Source organism: Oncorhynchus gorbuscha, linkage group LG03 (genome assembly GCF_021184085.1).
Source record: "Oncorhynchus gorbuscha isolate QuinsamMale2020 ecotype Even-year linkage group LG03, OgorEven_v1.0, whole genome shotgun sequence".
Taxonomy (NCBI): Eukaryota; Metazoa; Chordata; class Actinopteri; order Salmoniformes; family Salmonidae; genus Oncorhynchus; species Oncorhynchus gorbuscha.
In genome coordinates, this window is record NC_060175.1 from 37,362,516 (window position 1) to 37,390,357 (window position 27,842).

The 27,842-nt window shown below is 44.2% G+C and overlaps 1 protein-coding gene and 1 long non-coding RNA gene across 2 annotated transcripts in view; one reads left to right on the plus strand and one right to left on the minus strand.

The window, feature by feature from the left end:
* The window catches only part of LOC124031334 (ephrin type-A receptor 8-like), a 165,253-nt gene that overhangs the window by 102,955 nt on the left and 34,456 nt on the right, over positions 1-27,842 (minus strand).
* Positions 18,511-26,026, plus strand: LOC124031335. Its single transcript, XR_006838108.1, has 3 exons — positions 18,511-18,722; positions 22,484-22,579; positions 24,559-26,026. It is a non-coding gene; the product is annotated as an uncharacterized LOC124031335 (long non-coding RNA).

Here is a 27,842-nt window from a genome sequence, read left to right on the forward strand (position 1 = left end):
GTTTAATTTGCTATATTGTAATTACTTCGCCACCAAGGCCTATTTATTGCCTTACCTCCCTTATCTGACCTCATTTGGACACACTGTATATATACTTTTTTTACTGTATTATTGACTGTATGTTTGTTTATTCCATGTGTAACTCTGTGTTGTTGTATGTGTCGAATTGCTTTGCTTTGTCTTGGCCAGGTCGCAGTTGTAAATGAGAACTAGCCTACCTGGTTAAATAAGGGTGAAATAAAAAAATATTTTAAAAACTTCTCTATGCATTTACTTTCTTTTTTGGAAACACAAGTTATTCTGGATGATTAATCATGCTGCTCTGCTAGCTAAGTAGCTAGCTAGCTAATGTTTGCTAGGACCTCTGTCCAACCTAGCTAGGAAACGTTAACTAGCTAGCTAGAATATGGATAAAGTTATATGGAATAATCTGAAATGTATATACTCTTCAAGAGGTGATGATATTAAAACCAAGGAGATATAATATTTATTTCACAATCTTTTGAAAACGTCACTTCGTTGTCAATGGTTTTAGCAGAGCTAGGGGTCTCCTTGCCCCCCAGCAGCCAAATCGAATGCTCTGTACCGCATTGTGGTGTTTTATTGATAATGACCTATTAGCCAAAATTATGACAACAGGTCTAGCCAGGAACCTAAATGAAATAAATCATGATAATGATGATAGTAGCTAGGATAATGTGTGTATGTTACATTGCCATCAATTACTCTAAGTTCACAGACTCCAGGATGTTAAAATGCTTAACATGAAGAAACAGATGAAGACGGAAGGGGATCATGAGACCCTAGGTTGTACTCTAAATAGTTAAATGTCCCAAACAGTCATTCCGATTTCCATGTAAAATAGTATTTTCCGTTACTAAAATATGCCCTATAATTGTCTTGGGACAGAAATGCATTTTTTTTAGGAAAATACTTTTTCTCTCATGGCTAAGTAATATAATAATATAATAATATATGCCATTTAGCAGACGCTTTTATCCAAAGCGACTTACAGTCATGTGTGCATACATTCTACGTATGGGTGGTCCCGGGGATCGAACCCACTACCCTGGCGTTACAAGCGCCATGCTCTACCAACTGAGCTACAGAAGGACCACAAGTACAAGGAAGTTTGAAAGACAGACTGAGTGGGCGGGGATCTTATATTCATGAGCTCGCCTTGACTGACAGTTCTTTGAAACACCTATGTCAAGAAACGTGGATGCAGTGTTGTAGTAAAATCATCTTAAAGAAAATGTGGTGATACTCAAAGCAACTCAAACAACATTGAAATTGCATCAATGATTTCAATTTTCTTTATGCATCTCGCGTTGGGCATGTCTCTTATGATGTGGTTCACAGCAGCATTGATGGATGTGTTGACATGATAACTGCATCAGAGTTTTAAACGACCCTTCCCCCCCAGTTTGTTCCATGCTGTCTGGAGACCTAGCTACCCAGTAACTACCCAACACCAGACACAGATGCAAACTTTTAATTATATTTACTGACACCATACAGTCACATTTTGGAACCAGTAGAGCAGCTATCTACCTATTCAAACCCTGTCCCTCTGCAAACACGCCTTCTCTGATGTTGGTTACAAGGCGGTACTTATTTAAATGAGGTAAGAGAGTGTCATGTTACTATGTATAAAAATCCGAGTTAGGGAGATGTCACCCTATCCCCTTAATAATGACATCTCCTGAATCCAAGTGTTTGATAAGGGGGAGGGGACCAGTAACTTTACGATAAACCTTTATCAATCTAGAAGCAACAGTAATTATTCATACTTTGATCATTGTACTTTGATCTGGTTTCATCCAGATATCATCCAATTTCATTAAAAACATGATTTTGACTGTTCATGACCTTTAATAATATCCATTTCTATTTTGACTATTAAAAAGGGGAGAAAAATACAACCCATGTTAATCTGATACAGCTAGGCTACTAGCAATGATAGGCTACACATTTGAGTCACTGATATTGACATTTTCTCCCAATGTATCCTATTATTAAATTAAATGTTGGTCTTACTATGTATTGCATGTTTATGAGGAGATGATACGCTGTTATACATTTTTTACGTCATTAATAAATGGACAGTAGGTTTCCACTATCTTTTCAGAATTTATACATGCTGGTTACTCATCAATAAATGATCAGAAGGTTTCTACTTTATCTAAAGGGATTTTTCAGCACTTATGAATGTGGGTAACTCATCTGTTAATAGTCAGTGGATTCCCACTTGACAATAAGATATCATTTGAGTAGTTGTACACTTTGATAACATAGTTATAAATGCGCATAGGTCTGTCACTTTAAAATAACGTATACTTTTAACAGTTATACATGTTGGCAAATCATTTACAGATGATTTGAGAGTTCACTCAGAGCTTAGATATACATATAGGCAGTAGTTTGATACTCATCACTGCGTAAATGAGAGAAGATGCAACACTTCTGTTAAACATGTTCAATCAATAATTGGTGGTTATGAAGACCAAAACATTCAACGTTGTGAGAGGATACCGCCTCCACTGTTGCACCAACTAAAGGTATTATGGTTACCATTTCACACCAGAACGTTCACCATACATGGATTATCACAGAGAAGTGGTAAGTGTGTTGACATTCTGGTAAGGGGTACTAAGTAATATGTTAGGAATGATATGATTGAATAATGTCCTAGATGTAAATCCGGCCAGGGCATCAAGGTTTCAAAGGTGGGTCAAGATCATCAAAACCAAACTTTTCTGTTTCTGGGACAGAGCACCAATGCTTCACACCCAAAAGTGAGAAAATACCTTTTGTTCAACTGTGCACCAATTGAAAATAATGTTTATTGATGATACATAAGGATTCATCTTTATAAGCCCTTGTAAGTGCATTTATAAATGGTTAATAACTGGAGCTAAGTATTGGCTCACTATTTGGCAAGCATTGAACATTTATTGCTGTAACGGCGTTCATCTGTTGAATGAAGAGAGTCAGACCGAAATGCAGCGTGTAGGTTACTCATGACTTTAATGAAAGTATCGCAGTACATGAAATAACTGAACTAAATACAAAAACAACAAACGGAACGTGAAACCTATTACAGCCTATCTGGTGAACACTACACAGAGACAGGAACACCCACCACCTCTCACGGACCGAGCAGCGTGTGAACTGGCATGAGCTAATGGAGTATACGACGTGGGAAGAAATTGACAGGTGGGCGGCCGACCCAGAGAGAGTGCAGGCGCCCGCCTGGGATTCGCTTCAGCAGTGCGAAGAGGGCTACAGGCGAATCGAGTCAAAGAAAAAGACACACCGGATAAAACGGAGAGGCGCTGGTATAAACAAGCAGCAAAGGGAGGATGAATTATTTGGAGAATGGACATGGGAAGACGTGTTGGATGGTAAAGGTTGTTACACTTGGCAGGAGATATTGGCCGGAAGAGATCGCCTCCCATGGGAACAGGTGGAGGCACTAAGGAGAGCAGAGGCAGCCGGAGATAGGAGCCGATGATACGATGGAACACGGTTGGCAAGGAAACCTGAAAAGCAGCCCAAAAAAAATATTGGGGGGGGGGGCTGGAAGGGAGAATAGTTATGCCAGGTAGGAGACCTGCGCAAACTCCCTGTGCTCACCGTTGGGCTAGAGAGACCGGGCAGGCACCGTTTTATGCTATGGAGCGCACGGTGTTTTCAGTGCGGGAGCATAGCCCGGTGCGGCACATACCAGCTCTTCCTATTGGCCGGGCTAGAGTGGGCATCGAGCCAGGTAAGCTTGGGCAGGCTCGGTGCTCAAGAGCTCCAGTGCGCCTGCACGGTCCGGTCTATCCAGAGCCACCTCTACACACCAGTCCTCCGGTAGCAGCTCCCCGCACCAGGCTTCCTGTGCGTGTCCTCGCGCCAGTACCACCAGTTCCAGCACCAGGATTTACCGGAGCCTACTACCTGCCTGAGCTTCATCTCAGTACTGGGCTTCCTCTCAGTACTGGGCTTCCTCTCAGTACTGGGCTTCCTTTCAGTACCGGGCTTCCCCTCAGTACCGGGCTTCCCCTCAGTACCGGGCTTCCCCTCAGTACCGGGCTTCCCCTCAGTCCCGGGCTGCTTCGGTCACGAGCTGCCCCTCGGTCCCGAGCTGCCCCTCTGTCCCGTGCTGCCCCTCAGTCCCGGGCTGCCCCTCTGTCCCGAGCTGCCCCTCTGTCCTGAGATGCCCCTCTGTCCTGAGATGCCCCTCTGTCCTGAGATGCCCCTCTGTCCCGAGCTGCCCCTCTGTCCCGAGCTGCCCCTCTGTCCCGGGCTGCCCCTCTGTCCCGAGATGCCCCTCTGTCCCGAGATGCCCCTCTGGCCCGAGATGCCCCTCTGTCCTGAGATGCCCCTCTGTCCTGAGATGCCCCTCTGTCCCGAGCTGCTCCTCAGTTATGTGGGGATCTGGGTGAGGACTATTAGGCCATGGTCAGCGGAGAGGGTGGATTATCCCAGGACGCGAAGGGGAGGAACTAGGACATTAATGGAGTGGGGTCCACGTCCTGAGCCAGAACCGCCACCATGGACAGACGCCCACCCGGACCCTCCCTATGCTCTTGAGGTGCGTCCGGGAGTCCGCACCTTAGGGGGGGGTTCTGTCACGCCTTTGGGCATTGTATTTTGTGTTTTTGTTATATGTTTGGGTAGGCCAGGGTGTGACATGGGTTTATATGTTGTTTTTCGTATTGGGGTTTGTAGTATTTGGGATCGCGGCTAATTAGGGGTGTTGTATAGGCTTGGCTGCCCGTTGTCTCTGATTGGGAACCGTATTTAGGCCGGCTGAGTTTCGCTTTATATTTTGTGGGTGTTTATTCCTGTCTCAGTGTTGTAGTCACCAGATAGGCTGTAATTAGTTTCACGTTCCGTTCTGTTGTTTTTGTATTTCAGTTATTTCATGTACCACTATTCTGTTCATTAAAGTCATGAGTAACCTACACGCTGCATTTCGGTCCGACTTTCTTCATTCAACAGACGAACGCTGTTACAATTGCATTATTTTGACCAATGCAATATAACAGTTTTTTCAGGGTTTATAATGCTTTCGCAAAATTTTAAATAACCGTTAATAACGTAATTATAACCCTTTTATAAACACTTTACAAATGGAACCTTATTGTAAAGCGTTACCAACATCTCAGTAATGACTTCATCAACACCCCCCTCCTATCTAACAAGTTTCTCTCTCCACTTATCATCAGCAGAGCTCCAACCAGATAGGATAAAAGCTTCCTCACAACATGAGAGACAGGAATCCTACCATCTACTTCAAACACAGAGCTACGGTTAGCAATGTGAACTGTTTTTTTGTCCTCTTGTTTTGTAAAGTGTTTTGATTGTACTGTAGTCCAAATCGAATTCCCCACTCTCCAATTATGAGAACTCCACATCACACCACTGCCTTTCAAGTGACACTTACTCTACTTCACCACCCCATCTCCACAATGTATCCATCTACCCCACCTCTCACTCCTCTACCTGTCCACCCCCCCATCATCTCCTCTACTTTTCCCTCCCCATTATCTCTCACTCCTCTACCTGACCACCCCCATCATCTCCTCTACTTTTCCCTCCCCATTATCTCTCACTCCTCTACCTGTCCACCCCCATCATCTCCTCTACTTTTCCCTCCCCATTATCTCTCACTCCTCTACCTGTCCACCCCCATCATCTCCTCTACTTTTCCCTCCCCATTATCTCTCACTCCTCTACCTGTCCACCCCCCATCATCTCCTCTACTTTTCCCTCCCCATTATCTCTCACTCCTCACCCCATCTCTCCATTTCCGTATCTCGTCATCCCCCAACTCTTCCTCCTCTTCCTCCTCTCCCTCTCTCCTAGTATAAATGTTTGTCCTTCGAGCATTGTCTCCTCAGGAATAGGAACACTAGCTTAGAACAGCTGCAAAACAGAGTGAGAGAGTCTGTGGGGAGACTTTTTACCCCTCTGATTCGCCCAAACTGTCGTTTTCATCCCTAACATTTCATCTCCTCCTCCTCTCTGTCATGAGTGAGAGAACAATTCCCTGGAGGCGTGAAGCTGTAAACAGAATGAACAAACCCAGCCCTAAAGCCTACCTCACAGCCCTGCATTAAAAAATGTGCTAAAGTCTGTGAATTCAAACAGTTCCCGGAAGCTGTGTAAACTGTGAATATCATTCTGTATGTTATTATATTTTGTAGACTCGCACCAAACTTGTCTTTGGTCTTCTTGTAATATTTCACCTGCTATTGACCTGACTGCTGCATCAAGGATGCTGATGACAGGCACCTGGATACCAGAACCACACATATTTTCATCCCTCACTGTGAGTAAGCAAACAAACACTCAAATATTATCTCAGATGCAACTCTATATGGCCCTTCTATCTGCTACTGTTTTAGCAGTGGTAATCATATTTTATAGCAGATAAAGACTGAGCTTCTGTTATGGGTGTTTCTCCATTTCCCTGGCTGCATGGCATTAGCTTTGCTGCAGAATAGAGGATGGGGGATGCTACAGGGGAGCTAGGCCCCCTCTGTCCCCAGGGGGCAGCATATAGTTGGGCATATTGCCATTGAGACATGGGCCCTTAGGGAACACCTCCAGAGATGTGGAGGAGAGGATGAGAGGTATGCAACACTATTTATAGACCAGGTACTGATTGAGAAAGAGGAAATGTGAGCGGAAAGGAGAAAATGGGGAAGGAGAGAGGAGAGAGAGAGAGAGAGAGAGAGAGAGAGAGAGAGAGAGAGAGAGAGAGAGAGAGAGAGAGAGAGAGAGAGAGGGAGAGAGAGAGAGAGAGAGAGAGAGAGAGAGAGAGAGAGAGAGAGAGAGAGAGAGAGAGAGAGAGAGAGAGAGAGAGAGGGAGAGAGAGAGAACCGCACCAAATAGACACAGCTCTTATTGTAGACATAATACAGGTTGACATAATACAGGTTGACATAATACAAGTTGACATAATACAGGTTGACATAATACAGGTTGACATAATACAGGTTGACATAATACAGGTTGACATAATACTGGTTGACATAATACAGGTTGACATAATACAGGTTGACATAATACAGGTTGACATAATACAGGTTGACATAATACTGGTTGACATAATACAGGTTGACATAATACTGGTTGACATAATACAGGTTGACATAATACTGGTTGACATAATACAGGTTGACATAATACAGGTTGACATAATACTGGTTGACATAATACAGGTTGACATAATACAAGTTGACATAATACAGGTATGTACAGACATTAGGAGGCTGCTGGTTGGTAAAAGTGTAGCTGTAGCTAGCTACAGAAGCTAACCAAGTACAGACAAATGTATTCATTTTTAAGAAACGGGAGTTATGGCATTGAAAGATGGAAAGCCACTGAGGATGGTAGCTGACTCTATGGCCACTCCTATCTGTCATATCTTTAATCTGAGCCTAGAGGAACGTGTTTGTTCTCAGGCCTGGAGGGAAGCCAAAGTCCGTCCGCTACCCAGGAACTGCAAAGAGGCCTTTACTGATTCTAGCAGCCGACCTATCAGCTTGTTGCCAGCTCGTAGCAAGCTGTTTGTTGGACCAAATACAATGCTATTTTTTCTGTAAACAAATTAACAACATACTTTATACAGAAGGGCAGTACTGCACTGATACAAATGACTGGTGATTGGTTGAAAGAAATTAACAAGAAGAAGATTGTGAGACCTGTACTGTTAGATTTCAGTGTAGCCTTTGATTTTATTGACCATGTCCTGTTAATGAAAACATGTACAGTGCCTTCAGAAAGTATTCAAAACAGTAACTTATTCCACATTTTGTTGTGTTACAGTCTCATTCCAAAATGGATTAAACGCATTTGTTTTCTCACCCCTGTACACACAATACTCCATAATGACAAAGTGAAAACATGTTTTTAGAAATGTTTGTAAATCTATTGAAAATTATATACAGAAATATCTAATTTCCATCAGTATTCAACCCCCTGAATCAATACATGTTAGAATCACCTTTGTAATGATTACAGCTATGAGTCTTCCTGGGTAAGTCTGTAAGAGCTTTGCACACCTTTATTGTACAATATTTGCACATTATTGTTTTAGAAATTCTTAAAGTTCTGTCAAGTTGGTTGTTGATCATTGCTAGGCAATCATTTTCAAGTCTTGCCATAGATGTTCAAGACATTTTAAGTCAAAACTGTAACTAAGCCACTCAGGAATATTCAATGGCGTCTTGGTAAGCAATTTCAGTGCACCAATAGACTCTACGGGGTTAGCCTGAAACCTAATTAGCATAGTGAATCCCATAAACATCTGTCAGTTTAAGCTAGATATACTGTATATATATTTTTGCATTGGATGCGTCTCAATCCACCGCATCTGCCTATGTCACACTTGTGCATCTGCGGTGAAAGGTGACAGAGCCAGAGTGTCTGTCAGACCATGAGACATTCCGAAGATCGTCTGTAGCATCCGAACGGTTTGGCCTACAAACTATTACAAAGATGAAACTCTCACAAACACGACGTCTTCCCCTGTTTTGACCTGTTTTCCGCTTTGTTCTACGACCCCCACAAGCGTCTTGGTAATCGTTTGGAGCCAGTACCGCCGATCTGCCAACTTATGTCTGCAGCTTCCGAAAAGTTTGGGCTACACACTAATATGAAGGTGAGACTGTGACGAACACGTGCAGTACTAGTCAAAAGTTTGGACTCACCTACTCATTCAAGGGTTTTTCTTTATTTTTTTACTATTTTCTACATTGTAGAATCATAGCGAAGACATCAAATCTATGAAATAACATATATGGAAACCTGCAGTTAACAAAAATGTGTTAAACATCCAAATATATTTTAGATTCTTCAAAGTAGCCATCCTTTGCCCTGATGACAGCTTTGCACACTCTTCGCATTCTCTCAACCAGCTTCATGAGGTAGTCGCCTGGATGCATTTCAATTAACAGGTGTGCCTTCTTAAAAGTCAATTTGTGGAATTTCTTTCCTTCTTAATGCATTTGAGTTAATCAGTTGTGTTGTGACAACGTAGGGATGATACAAGGAAGATAGCCCTATTTGGTAAAAAACAAATCCATATTATGGCAAGAACAGCTCAAATAAGCAAAGAGAAATGATAGTCCATCATTACTTTAAGACATGAAGGTCAGTCAATCCAGAACATTTCAAGAACATTGAAAGTTTCTTCAAGTGCAGTTGCAAAACCATCAAGTGCTATGATGAAACTAGCTCTCAAGAGGGCCGCCAAAGGAAAGGAAGACCCAGAGCTACCTCTGCTGTAGAGGATAAATTCATTAGAGTTACCAGCTTCAAATATTTTAGCCCAAATAAATGCTTCACAGAGTTCAAGTAACAGACACATGTCAATATCAACTGATCAGAGGAGACTGTGTGAATCAGGTCTCTATGGTCAAATTGCTGCAAGGAAATCACTACTGAAGTACACCAATAATAAGAATAGACTTACTTGGGCCAAGAAACACGAGCAATTGACATTAGACTGGTGAAAATATGTTGTTTGTTCTGATGAGTCTTTTGGATTTTTGGTTCCAACTGCTGTGTCTTTGTGAGATGCAGAGTAGGTGAACAGATGATCTCTACATGTGTGGTTCCCACCTTGAAGCATGGAGGAGGAGGTGTGGTGGTGTGGGTGTTGTCATGTTTTGTCTTATATTGTCTTGTCATTTTGCTTTCCCTTCTGTTCGTTTTCCCCTGCTGGTCTTTTTAGGTTCGTTCCCTTTTTTCTCTCTCCCTCCATCTCTCTCTTCTCTCTATCGTTCCGTTCCTGCTCCCAGCTGTTCCTATTCCCCTAATCAATCATCTAATCTTTTCACACCTGTTCCGTATCTTGCCCTCTGATTAGAGTCCCTATTTCTCCCCTTGTCTTCCGTTTCTGTCCTGTCGGATCCTTGTATATTGTTCGCCGTGCTGTGTCTTGTTTCCCTCAGATGCTGTGTGTGAGCAGGTGTCTGAGTCTGCTACGGTCGGTGCCTTCCCGAGGCAACCTACAGTTTATGGTCGAGTCTCCAGTCTGTCCTCGTCACTACGAGTGGAATTAGTTTTTTATGTTTTGTTTTCTGCTCTGATTTGTCTAGGAGTATTGCCTATTTCCTTTACTGGAATAAAGACTCTGTTTTCGCCAAGTCGCTTTTGGGTCCTCATTCACCTGCATAACAGAAGGATCCGACCAGTTATGGACCCAGCGACTATGGATTCTCTCTACTCTACTCTCGAGTTCCAGGGAGCGATGCTCGGCAGACACGAGCAGGAATTGTCTGCTGCTCGGCATGCCGTTGAGACCCTGGCCGCTCAGGTCTCCGACCTCTCAGGACAGTATCAGAGTCTTCGTCTCGTGCCACCAGCTACTTCCGGGTCTTCCGAGCCTCCGGAACCTAGGGTTAATAACCCACCATGTTATTCTGGGCAGCCCACTGAGTGCCGCTCCTTTCTCACCCAGTGTGATATAGTGTTCTCTCTCCAACCCAACACATACTCAAGAGAGAGAGCTCGGATTGCCTACATCATATCACTCCTTACTGGTCGGGCTCGGCAGTGGGGCACAGCTATCTGGGAGGCAAGCGCTGAGTGCACTAATGATTATCTGAACTTTAAAGAGGAGATGATAAGGGTTTTTGATCGTTCAGTTTTTGGGAAAGAAGCTTCCTGGTCCCTGTCTTCCCTATGTCAAGGTAATCGATCCATAACGGATTACTCTATAGAGTTTCGCACTCTTGCTGCCTCCAGTAACTGGAACGAGCAGGCGTTGCTCGCTCGGTTTCTGGAGGGACTCCACGCTAAGGTTAAGGATGAGATTCTCTCTCGGGAGGTTCCATCCAGCGTGGATTCTTTGATTGAACTCGCTATTCGCATTGAACGACGGGTAGATCTTCGTCACCGAGCTCATAGAAGAGAGCTCGTGTTAACTGTGTCTCCCCTCTCTCCGACACTACCATCTTTCCCCACTGACTCAGGTGTTGAGCCCATGCAGCTGGGGGGTATTCGCATTTCGACTAAGGAGAGGGAACGGAGAATCACCAACCGCCTCTGTCTCTATTGCGGTTCCGCTGGTCATTTTGTCATTTCATGTCCAGTTAAAGGCCAGAGCTCATCAGTAAGCGGAGGGCGACTGATAAGTGCTACTAGACGGTCCTCTCCGTCAAGTACCTGTACTACCTTACCGGTCCATCTACGCTGGACCGGATCGGCAGCTTCCTGCAGTGCATTAATAGACTCTGGGGCGGAGGGCTGTTTTATGGACGAAGCCTGGGCTCGGGAACATGACATTCCTCTCAGACAGTTAGGGGAGCCCATGGTCATGTTCGCCTTGGATGGTAGTCCTCTCCCCAGTATATTATGTGAAACACTACCTTTAACCCTCACTGTATCTGGTAACCATAGTGAGACCATTTGTTTTTTGATTTTTTGTTCACCTTTTACACCTGTTGTTTTGGGTCATCCCTGGCTAGTGTGTCATAATCCTTCTTTTGATTGGTCTAGTAATTCTATCCTTTCCTGGAACGTTTCTTGTCATGTGAAGTGTTTAATGTCTGCTATTTCTCCTGTTTGTTCTGTCCCCTCTTCTCAGGAGGAACCTGGTGATTTGACAGGAGTGCCGGAGGAATATCATGGTCTGCGCACGGTCTTCAGTCGGTCCAGAACCAACTCCCTTCCTCCTCACCGGTCGTATGATTGTTGTTCTGATCTCTTCAAGAAGCGTATTGCATCCGCTCCTACCCTTGTTGCACCTGACGTCACTAAACAGTTTATTGTTGAGGTTGACGCGTCGGGGTGGGCGTGGGAGCCATTCTGTCCCAGCGCTCCGATACTGACGATGGGGTCCACCCTTGTGCGTATTTTTCTCATCGCCTGTCACCGTCGGAACGTAACTATGATGTGGCTAACCGCGAACTGCTCGCCATCCGTTTAGCCCTAGGCAAATGGCGACAGTGGTTGGAGGGGCGACCGTTCCTTTTGTCGTTTGGACTGACCAAAGGAACCTTGAGTACATCCGTTCTGCCAAACGACTGAATGCGCGTCATGCTCGTTGGGCGTTGTTTTTCGCTCGTTTCGAGTTCGTTATTTCTTATTGCCCGGGTACTAAGAACACCAAGCCTCATGCTTTATCCCGTCTCTTTAGTTCTTCTGTGGCTTCTACCGATCCCGAGGGGATCCTTCCTGTTGGGCGTGTTGTCGGGTTGACAGTCTGGGGAATTGAAAGACAGGTTAAGCAAGCACTCACGCACACTGCGTCGCCGCGCGCTTGTCCTAGTAACCTTCTTTTCGTTCCTGTTTCTACTCGTCTGGCTGTTCTTCAGTGGGCTCACTCTACCAAGTTAGCTGGCCATCCCGGCGTTCGAGGTACTCTTGCTTCTATTCGCCAGCGCTTTTGGTGGCCTACTCAGGAGCGTGACACGCGCCGTTTCGTGGCTGCGTGTTCGGACTGCGCGCAGAAGAAGTCTGGTAATTTTTTTTCTGCTTCTGCTCCTGGTCTTGCTGGGTCTCAGTCTGTTCCCTGCCACCGCATCTCTCCTGTTCTTGTTCCTGCCCTTGCTGTGTCTCAGTCTGTCCCTAGTTGTTACTCTCCTGGCCTGTTTGGTCCTGTTTGCTCTAAAGCTTTCAGTTCTCTACCCGTGTCTCATTTTTTTTTTTTGAGTAGTACCCTAGTTTCCCTTTTTTCGTTTTCCGTTACGGTCCTGAGGAGAGGAGTTGGGTTCTTTCTCGGGACGTGCTGGACCGTTTGTGATCTATGATTTCCTCCGTTGCCGCCAGTGTTCCTCCTCGAGAGCGCCAGGAGGCGCTCGGTGAGTGGGGGGGTACTGTCATGTTTTGTCTTATATTGTCTTGTCATTTTGCTTTCCCTTCTGTTCGTTTTCCCCCTGCTGGTCTTTTTAGGTTCGTTCCCTTTTTTCTCTCTCCCTCCATCTCTCTCTTCTCTCTATCGTTCCGTTCCTGCTCCCAGCTGTTCCTATTCCCCTAATCAATCATCTAATCTTTTCACACCTGTTCCGTATCTTGCCCTCTGATTAGAGTCCCTATTTCTCCCCTTGTCTTCCGTTTCTGTCCTGTCGGATCCTTGTATATTGTTCGCCGTGCTGTGTCTTGTTTCCCTCAGATGCTGCGTGTGAGCAGGTGTCTGAGTCTGCTACGGTCGGTGCCTTCCCGAGGCAACCTACAGTTTATGGTCGAGTCTCCAGTCTGTCCTCGTCACTACGAGTGGAATTAGTTTTTTATGTTTTGTTTTCTGCTCTGATTTGTCTAGGAGTATTGCCTATTTCCTTTACTGGAATAAAGACTCTGTTTTCGCCAAGTCGCTTTTGGGTCCTCATTCACCTGCATAACAGATGTGCTTTGCTGGTGACACTCAGCAATTTATTTAGAATTCAAGACACACTTAATCAGCATGGCTACCACAGCATTCTGCAGTGATACGCCATCTGGTTTGCGCTTATTGCTACTATCATTTGTTTTTCAACAAGACAATGACTCAACAGACTTCCAGGCTATATAAGGGCTATTTGACCAAGAAGGAGAGTGGTGGAGTGCTGTTTCAGGTGACCTGACCTCCACAATCACCCGGGCCTCAACCCAATTGAGATGGTTTGGGATGAGTTGGACCATAGAGTGAAGGAAAATCAGACAGCAAGTGCTCAGTATATGAGGGAACTCCTTTAAGACTGTTGGAAATCATTCCAAGTGAATCTGTTTGAGAGAATGCCAAAATTGTGCAAAGTTTTGGGGCTTAGACTCTTACGGGTTTAACGTCAACTGTCTAAAAACATTTAAGTATAGATTTAGATCCTATTTTACATTATCTGATATTTTTGTGTTGTGCCCGCCATTGGTTGAGATACTAGACGCTCTTGAATACAGGGTGGTTGTCATGTTTTGGCTGTTAATTGTACTAAAATGGGAATACAATTGAAATTTCTACTTTCAAATTACACCCACCCTGTATTCAAGAGCAGGTTGTGTCTCAACCAATGGCAGGTACAACACAAAACCTCAGATGATGTAAAGTAGGGACTAAGCTACAACATATGCAAATGTAAATAAAATAATAATAATGGAGTTTACTCGTTTTTAGGTAATTGAGGTTCAATGCAAAACAAAAGTATGCTTTTAAATTATATCAAACTCAATTGTTTATCTTTTCCAGTGATGAAGACATGGATTTCTCACAGTATGCTGGGGTATGCAAAATGTGTCAACTTTGAGCACCTTTATCTCCTGAATGTTTTTGCATTCAGGTACAAAAAGTCCCTGTCTGATCACTTCTGACCACAAACATGTATGGAAAGATTTGCATAAATCAAAAAGGATGCTGTCAAAAAAGTGATTGAATTTACCCAGCGATCTTTCATCAATACAACGCTGACTCTCCTTCAAACGTTGTACTGTATATCAGCTCCTCTCCACAGTCTACTCTCCTCATCAATAAGTAAACTAAATATCTCTTATTTATTTTCTCTCTCTCTTTCCCTTTCAGCCTGTGGCTCTGCTGTAAGGTTGGTTCAGACCTGGGAAGGTCTACTTTAATGTCTCTATTTCACATAGAAACCTTTCATCAGTTCAATTAATCAAATGTCAAACAAAGACCTTTAATCGTGTCGACCTGCCCAGAGATAATATCTAACACACTCTGCTCCTGTCTACTGATGAGCCTTAATAATTGCTTTCAGCCTGTGTCTATAGTGCCATGCATTATAGGCCTATTCCTGTTCCCCTAAAAGATCTGTATCATTGTGTGTGTGTGTGTGTGTGTGTGTGTGTGTGTGTGTGTGTGTGTGTGTGTGTGTGTGTGTGTGTGTGTGTGTGTGTGTGTGTGTGTGTGTGTGTGTGTGTGTGTGTGTGTGTGTGTGTGTGTGTGTGTGTGTGTGTGTGTGTGTGTGTGTGTGTGTGTGTGTGTGTGTGTGTGTGTGTGTGTGTGTGTGCGTGTGTGTGTGTGCGTGTGTGCGTGTATGTGTGTGTGTGCATCCGTGCAATATTAAGTCATGCTGTAGCATGCCTGACTGAGCCCATGCATGTGACACACCGCCACCAGCTGTCCGTGTGCTGACACCATGACACACAGAGATACAATCCATTATTAGGAGGACTGATGTAAAAACCGGAGGAATAAACAATGCAGTGAATCCGAGGATAATGTCTTATTCTGTCTGTTTTGACATGATGTCAGAATAATGCATTTGTTTTTCGTCAGACACAAAAGAGTTTTGAACTTAAAGTTGAATTCAGAATGTATTTCTCTGTTTTGTTGTCATACAGTGCTGATCAATGAATATTATCTGTCCAAGCATGCAGAGCTATTGTGCTGTTTGGTTGTTAGGAGGAGGAGATGTAAACAGTGTAAAACATTTGACCAATATTGCGTCAAGAATAAGTGCTCTGGTGAATGCTAAAAAAGGAAAGCTTTGAGGTCTTTTCTATTTGATCTGATAGAAGGGTTTATTTTGTGCATGTTTATGCTTATATACAGTCCATTTGGAAAGTGTTCAGACCCCTTGACTTTTTCCATATTTTGTTAAGTATTCTAAAATGTATTCAATTGTTGTTTTTTCATCAATCTACATACACTTTTCAGAATGTTTTGCAAATTTGATATACCTTTGGCAGCGATTACAGCCTCAAGTCTTCTTGGATATGATGCTACAAGCTTGACACTGTATTTGGGGAGTTTCTCCCATTTTTCTCTGCTGATCCTCTCAAGCTCTGTCAGGTCGCTGCACAGCTATTTTCTGGTCTCTCCAGAGATGTTCGATCCGGTTCAAGTCCAGGCTCTGGCTGAGCCACCCAAGGACATTCAAAGACTTGCCCCGAAGTCACTCCTAAATTGTCTTGGCTGTGTGCTTATGATCATCGTCCTGTTGTAAGGTGAACCTTCGCCAAAGTCTGAGGTCCTGAGCGCTCTGGATCTCTCTGTAATTTGCACCTTTCATTTTTCCCTCGATCCTGACCATTCCCTCTTGCTGAAAAACATCCTGACAGCATGATGCTGCCACCACCATGTTTAACCATAGTGATGGTATTGGCCAGGTGCGGTGCCTGGTTTCCTCCAGACGTAAAGCTTGGCATTCAGGCCAAGAGAAGCTGGTCTCTCATGGCAAACTCCAAGCCAGCTGTCATGTGCCTTTTACTGAGGAGTGGATTCCATCTGGCCACGCTACCATAATGTGCTGCAGAGATGCTTGTCCTACTGGAAGGTTCTCTCATCTCCACAGAGGAACTCTAGAGCTCTGTCAGAGTGATCATCAGGTTCTTGGTCACCTCCTGACCAAAGCCCTTCTCCCCCGACTGCTCAGTTTGGCAGGGCGGACAGCTCTAGGAAGAGACTTGGTGGTTCTAAACTTCTTCCATTTAAGAATAATGGAGGCCACTGTGTTCCTGGGGACCTTCAATGCTACACAAATGTTTTGTTACCCTTCCCCAGATCTGTGCCTCGACACAATCATGTCTCAGAGTTCTACGGACAATTTCTTTGACCTCATGGCTTGATTTTTGCTCTGACATGTACGGTCAACTGTGGGACCTTATATAGACAGGTGTGTGCCTTTCCAAATCAAGTCCAATCAATTGAATTTACCACAAGTGGACTCCAATCAACTTGTAGAAACATGTCAAGGAAGATCAATGGAAACAGGATGTACCTGAGCTCAATTTCAAGTCTCATAGCAAAGGGTTTGAGTACTTATGTGAAAAAGATACAAACTGAATTAAAATAATATAATAAAAGAAAGTAAGGTATTAAAAACATTTTTTTAGAGGTGCTGGTTCTCCATACTGATCAGCATCGCACCACTTCACTTCAACCACTAGTAAAGAAAGTACAAGGGGTAAGGGAGTGTAATGGCTCTGCTGAGTTTCTCTTTGAGTTTCTCAGTCTCAGAGAGTTAATTGGAGAGTGCCATTTATATGCTTCTGTAGTTCGGTTCATTCCGCTTTCAGACAGATCCTAGATCTTCTCCTCCTCTAATAGATGAGTGGAGCAAGGGAGGGACCGTCCTCTCTTGTAACAAATGGCTGGAGCGTCAGTAAGTATTTCCTCTGGGGTTCCGGGCTACTAGGTAACTTAGGGGCCGAGCTCTGATGCAAGAGTGTGAAATAGCCTTTATAGTGTGAAATTGAACCCTTTTCCCCGAATTGCCTCCATGTCATTTATACACATCTCTCTCTCTCTCTCTCTCTCTCTCTCTCTCTCTCTCTCTCTCTCTCTCTCTCTCTCTCTCTCTCTCTCTCTCTCTCTCTCCCTACCTCAATCCTTCGTCCCGTTCTCTACCCTCCCCCCCTCTGTGTGGGTGTATAGGTTATGCATTATAAATGTTTTGGGTACATTAAGAGTAATGGTTGTGTGTTCCATGCATTAATATCACTGTGCAGAGATAGTATTGTGTTTGTTAGAGGAGAGGTGTGTGCTCCCCTCCCTCCCTCTATCTGTGTCTTAATTATGTTGGCCTGGTGATTTATGGACAGATTACTGGCATAAAATGCATTAGTTCCTCATGGAAACAGTCCCAGTGAGGAATCTATCACACTGGATCACACTGGGTTTGTGAATCACTACATCATATCTGAGTAGTAAGCTTACGAGCCAGAGAGAGAGAGAGCATCTCTAAACCTATTCAATACACATGCTTCAACTTCACATATTGCTTGTTGCAACAAGTACACATATTGCTTGTTGGAAAATTCAAGCACTTAATAAGTGGACAAAGCTCTCAACAAACAAATAGAAAGTTTGAGATGGGTTACGGTTGTCCTGTTTGACCTTATTACTGCCATACATCTCTGTCATTGCAGCAATTGGAGAAGGTAGCCAGGTTTGCAGATATTTATCAGAGGGTATTAGACCTCCGCTAGGCTTCTATTAAACTTAATGAACATTTAAATCCCGTAATAGATTGGGCTGAATTGAGGGAGTCAAGACTTATCAGGCAAACGCTGCTGTGCGCTGTTGATAAAGATACTGACAGAATGGAACATGTGTGTCTCTCTCTCACTCCTCCATCCGCTCTCTTCACCTTTCTCTCCCGCTCTCTCATTTAAACTGTCTCACCCTTTCAAATGAAATCAAATTGTAGAGGGTAACATGCACGTGTTTAGCAGATGTACTTGTGGGTGTAGCAAAATTCTTGTGTTTCTAGCTCCAACAGTGCAGTAATATCTAACAAGTCAAATTTAACAATTTCACAACAATACACACAATACCCACAATTCTAAGTAAAGGAATGGAATTAAGAATCTATAAATATATGGACGACCAATGTCATTGCAGCATAGTCTAAGATACAGTAGAATAGAATACAGTGTAAACATATGAGATGAGTAATGAAAAATATTGTGGCACTCGGCAGGGAGAGGTGAGGGGAGTGGTGATTGAGGGGAGATACCTGGCAGTCCGTTGGCTCCACCCTCAGGCCTTATATGGACTTCCTGCCCCAACGAAGCAAGACTGTAACTCATTAAGCCAGGGAGGGTTTGGGGATGAAAGGGGGAAGGAAGCAGCCTGCACAACAGGGCAGAGTATGAGAGAACCAAGTGTGATATGAAGATCGGGAGAAGAGAGCATACTGTCTGTGAGATCACATGTTGTGACCTGGACTGTCGGACTAACCCCCTTGTGTACCGGACCGGATTGGCTGAGAACCCGAGTGTGAGGATTACCCCTGGAAAAAGGAACGGACAAAGAGAATGGCTTGTGGATTGTGCGGTGATTGGTAAAGTCCCCCTTTCCCTGTGTACAAAAATCCCTAATTAACTTCCCCTTAGCATTTGTGCTACTAGTGCCTATTTAGTTATTGAACATGGTGACGTTGATACACTACACACTTGATCCTGCTACAATATGTAAACTTTATTAAAGTGTCTAGTGTTCTATGATTAAAGTGGCCAGTGATTTCAAGTCTGTCTATAGGCAACAGCCTCTAATGTGCTAATGATGGCTGTTTAACAGTCTGATGGACTTCAGATAAAGCTGTTTTTCACTCTCTCGGTCCCAGCTTTGATGCACCTGTACTGACCTCGCCTTCTGGATGATAGAGGGATGAACAAGCAGTGGCTCGGGTGGTTGTTGTCCATGATGATCTTTTTGTCCTTTCTGAAACATCGGCTGCTGTAGGTGTCCTGGAGGACAGGTAGTTTTCCCCCGGTGATGCGTTGTGCAGACCGCACCACCCTCTGGAGAGCCCTGCGGTTGAGGGTGGTTCAGTTGACATACCAGGCAGTGATACAGCCCGACAGGATCATCTCAATTGTGCATCTGTAGAAGTTTGTGTTTTAGGTGCCAAGCCAAATTTCCTCAGCCTCCTGAGATTGAAGAGGTGCTGCTGTGCCGTCACCACACTGTCTGTGTGAGTGGACCATTTCAGTTTGTCAGTGATATGTACATTGAGGAACTTGAAGCTTTCCACCTTCTCCACTCTTGTCCCATCGTTGTGGGTAGGGGGGGTTCTCCCTCTGCTGTTTCCTGAAGTCCACGATCAGCTCCTGTGATGTTGACATTGAGTGAAAGGTTAATTTCCTGGCACCACACTCCCAGATCCCTCACCTCCTCCCTGTAGGCTGTCTCATCATTGTTGGTAATCAAGATTACTACTGTGTCGCCTGCAAACTTGATGATTGAGTGGAGGTGTGAATGGCCACGCAGTCATGGGTGAACAGGGAGTACAGGAGGGGGCTGAGCACACACCGTTGTGGGGCTCCAATGTTGAGGGTCAGCAAAGTGGAGGTGTCATTTCCTACATTCACCACCTGAGGGTGGCCCAACAGGAAGTCCAGGACCCAGTTGCATATGGCGGGGTTGAGACCCAGGGCCTCAGGATTAAGGATGAGCTTGGAGGGTACTATCGTGTTGAATGCTGAGCTGTAGTCAATGAACAGCATTCTTACATAGGTATTCCTCTTGTCCAGATGGGACAGGGCAGTGTGCATTGCTATAGCAATTGCATCGTGTGTGGATCTATTGGGGTGGTAAGCAAATCTAAATGGGTCTAGGGTGGCAGGTAAGGTGGAGGTTATATGATCCTTGACTAGTCTCTCAAAGCACTTTATGATGACACAAGTGAGTGCTATGGGGTAATAGTTAATTAGTTCAGTTACCTTTGCTTTCCTGGGTATTGGAACGATGGTGGCCATCTTGAAGCATGTGGGAACAGCAAACTGGGATAGGGAGAGATGGAATTTGTCCGTAAACACTCCAGCCAGCTGGTCTGCGTATGCTCTGAGGACACAGCTAGGGACGCCGTCTGGGCCAGGCAGCCTTGCGTGGGTTAACGCGCCCACAGTCCTTGGTACCGGGCCGCGTCGGTGGCTCTGTGTTATCTTCAAAGCGGGCGAAGAAGGAGTTTAGCTTGTCTGGAAGCAGGATGTCATTGTCCGCAACTGGTATTCCTTTTGTGTTCTGTGATTGTCTGTAGACCCTGCCACATACGTCTCATGTCTGAGTCGTTGAATAACGACTCCACTTTGTCTCTGTACCGTTTTTCCTGTTTGAATGCCTTACGGAGGGAATAAATACATTGTTTGTATTCTAACCATATTCCCAGTCACCTTGCCATGGTTAAATGCGGTGGTTCGCACTTTCAGTTTTGAGAGAATGCTGCCATCTATCCACGGTTTCTGGTTAGGGTAGGTTTTAATAATCACAGTGGGTACAACATCTCCTATACACTCCCTGATAAATGCAGTCACTGTCACGTCTTGGTCATTGTATTTTGTGTTTTCGTTATATATTTGTTCAGGCCAGGATGTGACATGGGTTTATTGTGTTGTCGTATTGGGGTTTTTGTAGGCATTGGGATTGTGGTTGATTAGGGGTGTGTCTACTATAGGCTTGGCTGCCTGAGGCGGTTCACAATCAGAGTCAGGTGATTCTCGTTGTCTCTGATTGGGAACCGTATTTAGGTAGCCGGGGTTCCACTGTGTATTTCGTGGGTGATTGTTCCTGTCTCTGTGTAGTTCACCAGATAGGCTGTATTAGGTTTTCACGTTCCGTTTGTTGTTTTTGTATTTATTAAGTTATTTCATGTATCGTCATTTGTTTTCATTAAAGACATGAGTAACCACCACGCTGCATTTCGGTCCGACTCTCTTTCGACAAACGAACGAACGCCGTTACAGTCACCGTATCAGTGTATTCGCTGATGTTATTATTGGAAGCTACCCGGAACATATCCCGGTCCGCCTGAACTAAACAATCTTGCGTGAATCTGGATTTCAGAACAGCGTTGAATAGTCCTTAGCCCAGTGACTTCCTGTTTGAGTTTCTGCCTATAGGAAGGGAGGAGCAAAATGTATTTGTGGTCAGATTTGCAGAGGGGGAGGGCCTTGTAGGCATCCCGAAAGTTGGAGTAACACTGGTTGAGTGTTTTAGCAGCGTGAGTACTAGAACTTTGGTAGCATTTTCCTCATATTTGCTATGTTAAAATTCCCAGCTACAATAAATACTGCCAGTTTGCATAAAGTCCAGTGAAGTTCTTTGAGGGACGTCGCGGTATCTGCATATGGGGGAATATACATGACTGTCACTAGAACCGAAGAGAATTTGATTGTGAGGTATTCTCGGTCGGGTGAACAAAATTACTTGAGTTCCCAATCACACCTAGAGTAGAATATTATGAAAAAAACACCCTTGCCCTTCTTCTCTGAGAGATATTTATTCCTGTCTGTGAGATGAACTGAGAATCCAGCTGGCTGTACGGACTCAGACATTATATCCAGAGAGAGCCATGTTTCCGTGAAACAGAGTATGTTACAATCCTTGATTTCTCTCTCGCCCTGAGCTCGTCAACTTTATTATCCAGAGACTGAACATTAGTGAGTAATATACTTGGAAGCGATGGGTGGTGTGCACATCTCCTGGGTCAGACTAGAAGACTACTCGAAGTACCTCTTCTATGCGGGCGATGTTTTGGATCAGCCTCTTGAATCAGTTCAATTGCCTTGAGTGTTACGAACAAAGGATCTGATCCACCGGATCGTTGGGCACCATCTCTCTGCAGCGTGATCGACAGGCGTCTTGCCTCTGCCGGATTGTCAAGCTCCCATGTCTCAGCCAGCTCGCCAGGCTCTCATGCTCCTGCCGGTTCATCGGGCTTCCACGCTCCAACCCGACTTGCCCAGCACCCATGTCTCGGCTGGTTCACCCAGGTGGGATGCAGGGTGTCGCCCCAAGAGGGGGGGTACTCTCACGTCTTCTCCCGCTCTTCCCTCCCCATGGCGCTTGAGGGCGCCAGGTTGCCCTGCATCACTCCTGCCATCCATCATGCACACCTGCCTTCCCTCGTCACCTGCATCAGCGTTATTGGACTCACTTATCACCTGTTCATTTCCTCCCCTAAATTTGTCAGTTCCCCAGCTCTGTTTCACGCTGCTGCATTGTATTATTTTTGTCTTTAGTTTTAGTTTGCTGACGCTATTTCTCTCGTTCCATGTCCGTGTTTATGCTTCGCCTCTCCATCGTCATGTGACACAAGGACAGCGTCTGGACAAGGGAAAACATAACGACATCAATGCTGACACAGAGAACAAACAAAGGATCTGATTTGGAAAAGTTGTATTCCTGGTCGTATTGCTGGTGAGTTACCATCACTCTGATAACCAAAAGTTCTTCCCGGCTATATATAATAACACAAAAAATTCTGGCCTAATGTTTGAAATAACATGTAAAAAAACTAAATGCTGCAAAGTTGCCTAGGGGCTAGAAGCACAGCTACCCTCTATCGGTGCCATTTTCTATCCATTTCTCTATACATGTCATTTTCTCCTATCCTTATTCTTACTTTCTTTCACCATCTCGTTTATAACACTCTCTCTCTCTCCCTCTCACTCTTTCTTTCTCTGGCTATTTTCCACTTGTTCTTATTGTGGTGCTATGAGACTGGGAGATGCTCTCACTCCACAGTCCAATCTCAGTCATCCATCAATCCCTATAAAGAATCCTCCGGCCTTGACGTGTCAGAATCAGGCTGAGGCCATTGCTCCCGTGGACTGGGACGGCTGTATCGATCAGTTGGCTCATATATTCAAGCTGACATGCTGCTAACATGGCTGATCTCTTAATAAGGGAACCGGGAGACAGGCGACCTACATTTAAAAAAAAACATAGATAATACTGTTGGAGGGAGAAGTTCATGCCTCTATGTCAATATATATGTTGTGCTTTATGTGCCATGTTAGTGAAAAGGCAGTAATGATTTAACCCGTTTAAATAAACTGCACACAAATCTGTTGCATGCAATGCATTCGCTTGCGGTAGTACTATAAATCCGCTGTCCTATGTATTCCAAATGTTAACGGTCCAGCACAGCTAAAAAGCGTAATTTTCCAGTAAAACAAAAATATATTTTCACACTATGAGGTTGAAATATCACTCTGAAAGTGTGAAAATTATGATGATCTTTTTGCGTAAGAGCTGTTTGAAAAATAATAATGGGATTCCCAGCCTGTTCAGGTGGGATGGAGTTTTTGGCCCACCCCATAATATCTCAAGGCGATCTGATTATAAAACACCAATGAACGTTCATTGTTTATTTGCATACATCCTCCTCATTCTGGTGTTGGTGCCCCAAAAGCAAGATAGTGCTAAGAAAGCTATACTGCAAAATCTGTCTTCCATCCAAACAATCACATAATCTAAATTTGTCTTTGATTTAATTTTCATAATGAAGTGTCAGGGAAGTTCAGTCCGAACCTCCAGAGAAGATCAGTCCGAACCTCTGCATTTGCACAGCACACTTCACATCCACACTTCACATCGGACTGCACTGAAAATCAGGCTAAGTGCACAAGTGGATTTCCCAACAGCTCCATCAAGGTTGTGCTGTATGGATCTTGAAAGCGACAGCAGCAGCAACCATTCATTAAATAAATGTCTACAGGAAATAGAATTCGAAAAAATATAAGTAAAGTACATGCTATTCATGGTTTTCATTCGGGCATCACAATATTGTTTTGAAAGTTTTATTGATGAATGATGCCCAAATGAACATTCCACTACTCATGGCATTCTCTGAGCAATGTGCTGATGAAAATGTAGTCTAAAGTGCATTATAGTGACTTGTAAAAACAATTACATTTCAAAATGAGGCAAATCGTTACTAGGATAACCTTTTGTCATCATTGTGGTGTCGCCAGATTGACTTTAGATGGAGTATAACTGTAAGGATCGACGCTAGGAGACGAGAAGCAAGTACAGGGTGTGAACATTTAATGAATAATATACAAGAAACAAACAAGGCGTCACGTCTGCTCCTGCTCTTCCCCCCCCCCCCCTGGCGCTTGAAGGTGCCAGGTTACCCTGCATCACTCACTCCTGCCATCCATCACGCACACCTGCCTTGCCTCATCACCTGCATCAGCGTTATTGGACTCACTTGGCCTCGCTTATCACCTGTTCATTTCCTCCTCTTTATTTGTCAGTTCCCCAGCTCTGTTCACTAGTGCTGCATTGTATTGTTTTTGTCTTTAGTATTAGTTTGCTAATGCTGTTGCTGTCTTGTTCCATGTCCGTCTTTATTAAATATTTTACTCCCCGTACCTGCTTCTTCTCTCCAGCGTCATGTCATGTGACGGAATGCAGCAGCCAACATACGAAGCATCGGGGAGTACTGGCGTTCCGGTTGGTATGGTGGCATTGTCTCTGGGTCGCCACCGGGGGTGCCTAGCCAGCTCGTCGGGCTTCCACACCCTAGCTGGCTCGAGAGATTTGGCTCGGCTGGAGCCCATCCCACGCCGGGCCTCAGCCGGATCATCACTTCTTGTTCGCCCAGCCGGTCCAGGAGTTTTTGTTTTGTTGGTGAAGTCGGGGTGGATTCCGTCTCCGATAGAACCAGGGATGTCTAAGCCAGCCTGTCGGGCTTCCACACCCTGGCTGGCTCGAGAGGTTTCCTTGCCTCTGTTGGCTTGGCGGCTTCCCTCCCACGTCATTCTCCTCCGGATCATCGGGCTCCATCTTACTGCAGCGAGATCGACAGTTGTCTTGCCTTAGCCGGATTGTCAAGCTCCCATGCCTCAGCCAGCTAGCCAGGCTCTCACGCTCCTGCCGGTTCATCGGGCTTCCACGCCCCAACCCGGCTTGCCCAGCGCCCATGTCTCGGCTGGTTCACCCAGGTGGGATGCCGTGTGTTGCCCCAAGAGGGGGGGTACTGTCACGTCTTCTCCCGCTCTTCCCTCCCCCTAGGGCTTGAGGGCGCCAGGTTGCTCTACATCACTCCTGCCATCCATCACGCACACGTGCCTTCCCTCGTCACCTGCATCAGCGTTATTGGACTCACCTGGACTCACTTATCACCTGTTAATTTCCTCCCCTATATTTGTCAGTTCCCCAGCTATGTTTCTTTAGTATTAGTTTGCTGACGCTGTTTCTGTCTCGTTCCATGTCCGTCTTTATTAAATGCTTCATCTCTCCAGCGTCATGTGACACAAGGACAGCGTCTAGACAAGGGAAAACATAATGACATCAATGCTGACACAGAGAACAGAGAACTCAGGAGCAGACAGATATAGAGGGGCAATCAACAAAGTAATGGAGTCCAGGTGATTCTAATATTGCTCAGATGCACTTAATGATGGTGACAGGTGTGCGTAATGATGGGCCACCTGGCGCCCTCGAGTGCCAGAGAGTGAGAGCAGGTGCAGGCGTGACAATAACTTTAGCTAGCTGGCTAAAATTGACTGACGGGACTGGATTTTAGCTAGCTTGCGAACATAAACATTGCTAGCTATTTTTTTTTACAAACTTGTCTAGCTATTGTAATTGCCATCTCTCTAAAGTAAATTTGAATACATGATAATGATGGCAAAGTTGTTACCTACTAATTACTTGCTTACTTTAGCCATGACATCATATTTCTAGGCCACTATAGTGTCTCCTCAGATAAGGTTAGCTAGATTGCTAGCTACCAAAGTCTGTGAGCTAACTAATGGTAGCTAGCTAACTAGCCTGTTGACTGTTGTTCAAGCTGCGACCAAGGTAGCCTACTTGGTTTTGCTGTGTCCTGTCTTTTTTATGCTGTTTTTTTAATGACTGTACATAATAAAATGCTTAAATGTATAATTTGAAGTCTATTCGTCATTAGGTTTTAGAACTAAAATGAACTGGCTTGTGATTGGATTAATAGCTACTTGCCTGCCAGTGAGAAGAGTGGGTTTATTATTATTAGCTAGCTATATATCTCATTAGGCTTATGGTTATCTGTGATATCATTCCTATAAAATAGTAAGCCTTCTGGCTGTTGAATGAAAGAATGGATGTATAACCCTTGTGATTTTTAATTTTATTTAACCTTTATTTTGACAGCCAGACAATTCTGAGACCAAGGTCTCTTTTCTAGATGAGCCCTGTTTGGCACATTAAAATACAATGTACACATCCAAATACACGTTATTATACAAAACGACACATGAAAAGCATAACACAATCATAAAAAAGGTCCCCTAACAGTCCTTTGAAATGCCCTGGAGTCACCAATTCCTGCAATTGTAAAGTGATTTGGAGATCATGCCACACATGGTGCAAAAAATCGCCAGAGATAGCCATCCCTGACACCAGGTCTGGTATCTCGTGCGTCTATATGGTAACAATGAAGTAAGGTACAGCGGAGGTTTATGCAGGAGGGCTTTCTCAATGCAGAGTGCAATGCATCGATCTACGAGACTTCAAAGATGACTTGTGAAAGCTCAGGCTAGAGGTCTAGTTGGTTTGACTTTGCTACAAGCATACACATGATTATATTATTAGATATGGACATTCAGATATGACATGATGTTACATGTTTCCTCAAATGTTAGAGTGAAAACCTTAGGATTATAAAATGTAACTTTGCCACCTTGCAAACAGGTTGATAACATGTAGCTACACAATTCCCTTCCATGTATGGTCGTCGCTGAGGAAGGAATGCAGGATGAAGAGGACCATGAGGTCATGGACTTTTTTGCTAAATGATGAAATAGACTTTGATGATACTGGGGTTATACCATGGGCCTCTGCATCTCACAGGCCTATAGTCTGCCCTATAATCATTACATTCTGCAATGAATATATGGGAGACGGGGTATAAGCCAGGATTGTCCTCCATGCAAACAGAATGTTTGGGTCCTGCATCTTCTGCTGACCTATTGAAACAGTACGACAATGACATAGCAAAATAAGATGTGTGATGTATGCCTTTTGTTTTGATGACAAAACAAAGTAGCCTACACATCTGTGGAAGTTTGTTACTTTCAGAGTCCAGCTCCAACTGACAGGTTGAATATGTGCCTTTGTTTTTTTGTTTTTTGAAGGGGTAAGGGGGTGGGCTCTAGACGATTCCATCAGCCAATCAGGGCTGTATGTAAATATATTCAAATTTGCATCCCCAGTCCTTCAAAGTCAGACTGAGCATTTCAGTGTCCCAAAGAGGCTAAGGGAAATAAGTTATTAACAATAAAATCTGGATTTACATTGAAAAAAAAGAACACACACAGAGATTTATTAGACATAAAAATAACATTTAAAAGACTGCATTGGAGCTTTAAGGTTATTTAGGCAAGGTCTGAGTACTGCTTGTTTTAAAACTAAATGTCACCCACTCACTTTGCAGTAGGTGGGAGGGGTCATAATAATATTCCGGGTACTTGTGAAGACCAATGCATTTTTTGTCCATATTCCGCTTTACAGTGCATACGGAAACTATTCAGAACCCTTCCACATTTTTCTACGTTACAGCCTTATTCTAAAATTGATTCAATAAAAAAATCCTCATCAATATACATAATGACAAAGTGAAAACAGATTTTTATTTATTTTTGCAAATGTATTAAAACCTAAAAATCACATTTACCTTATTTACATAAGTATT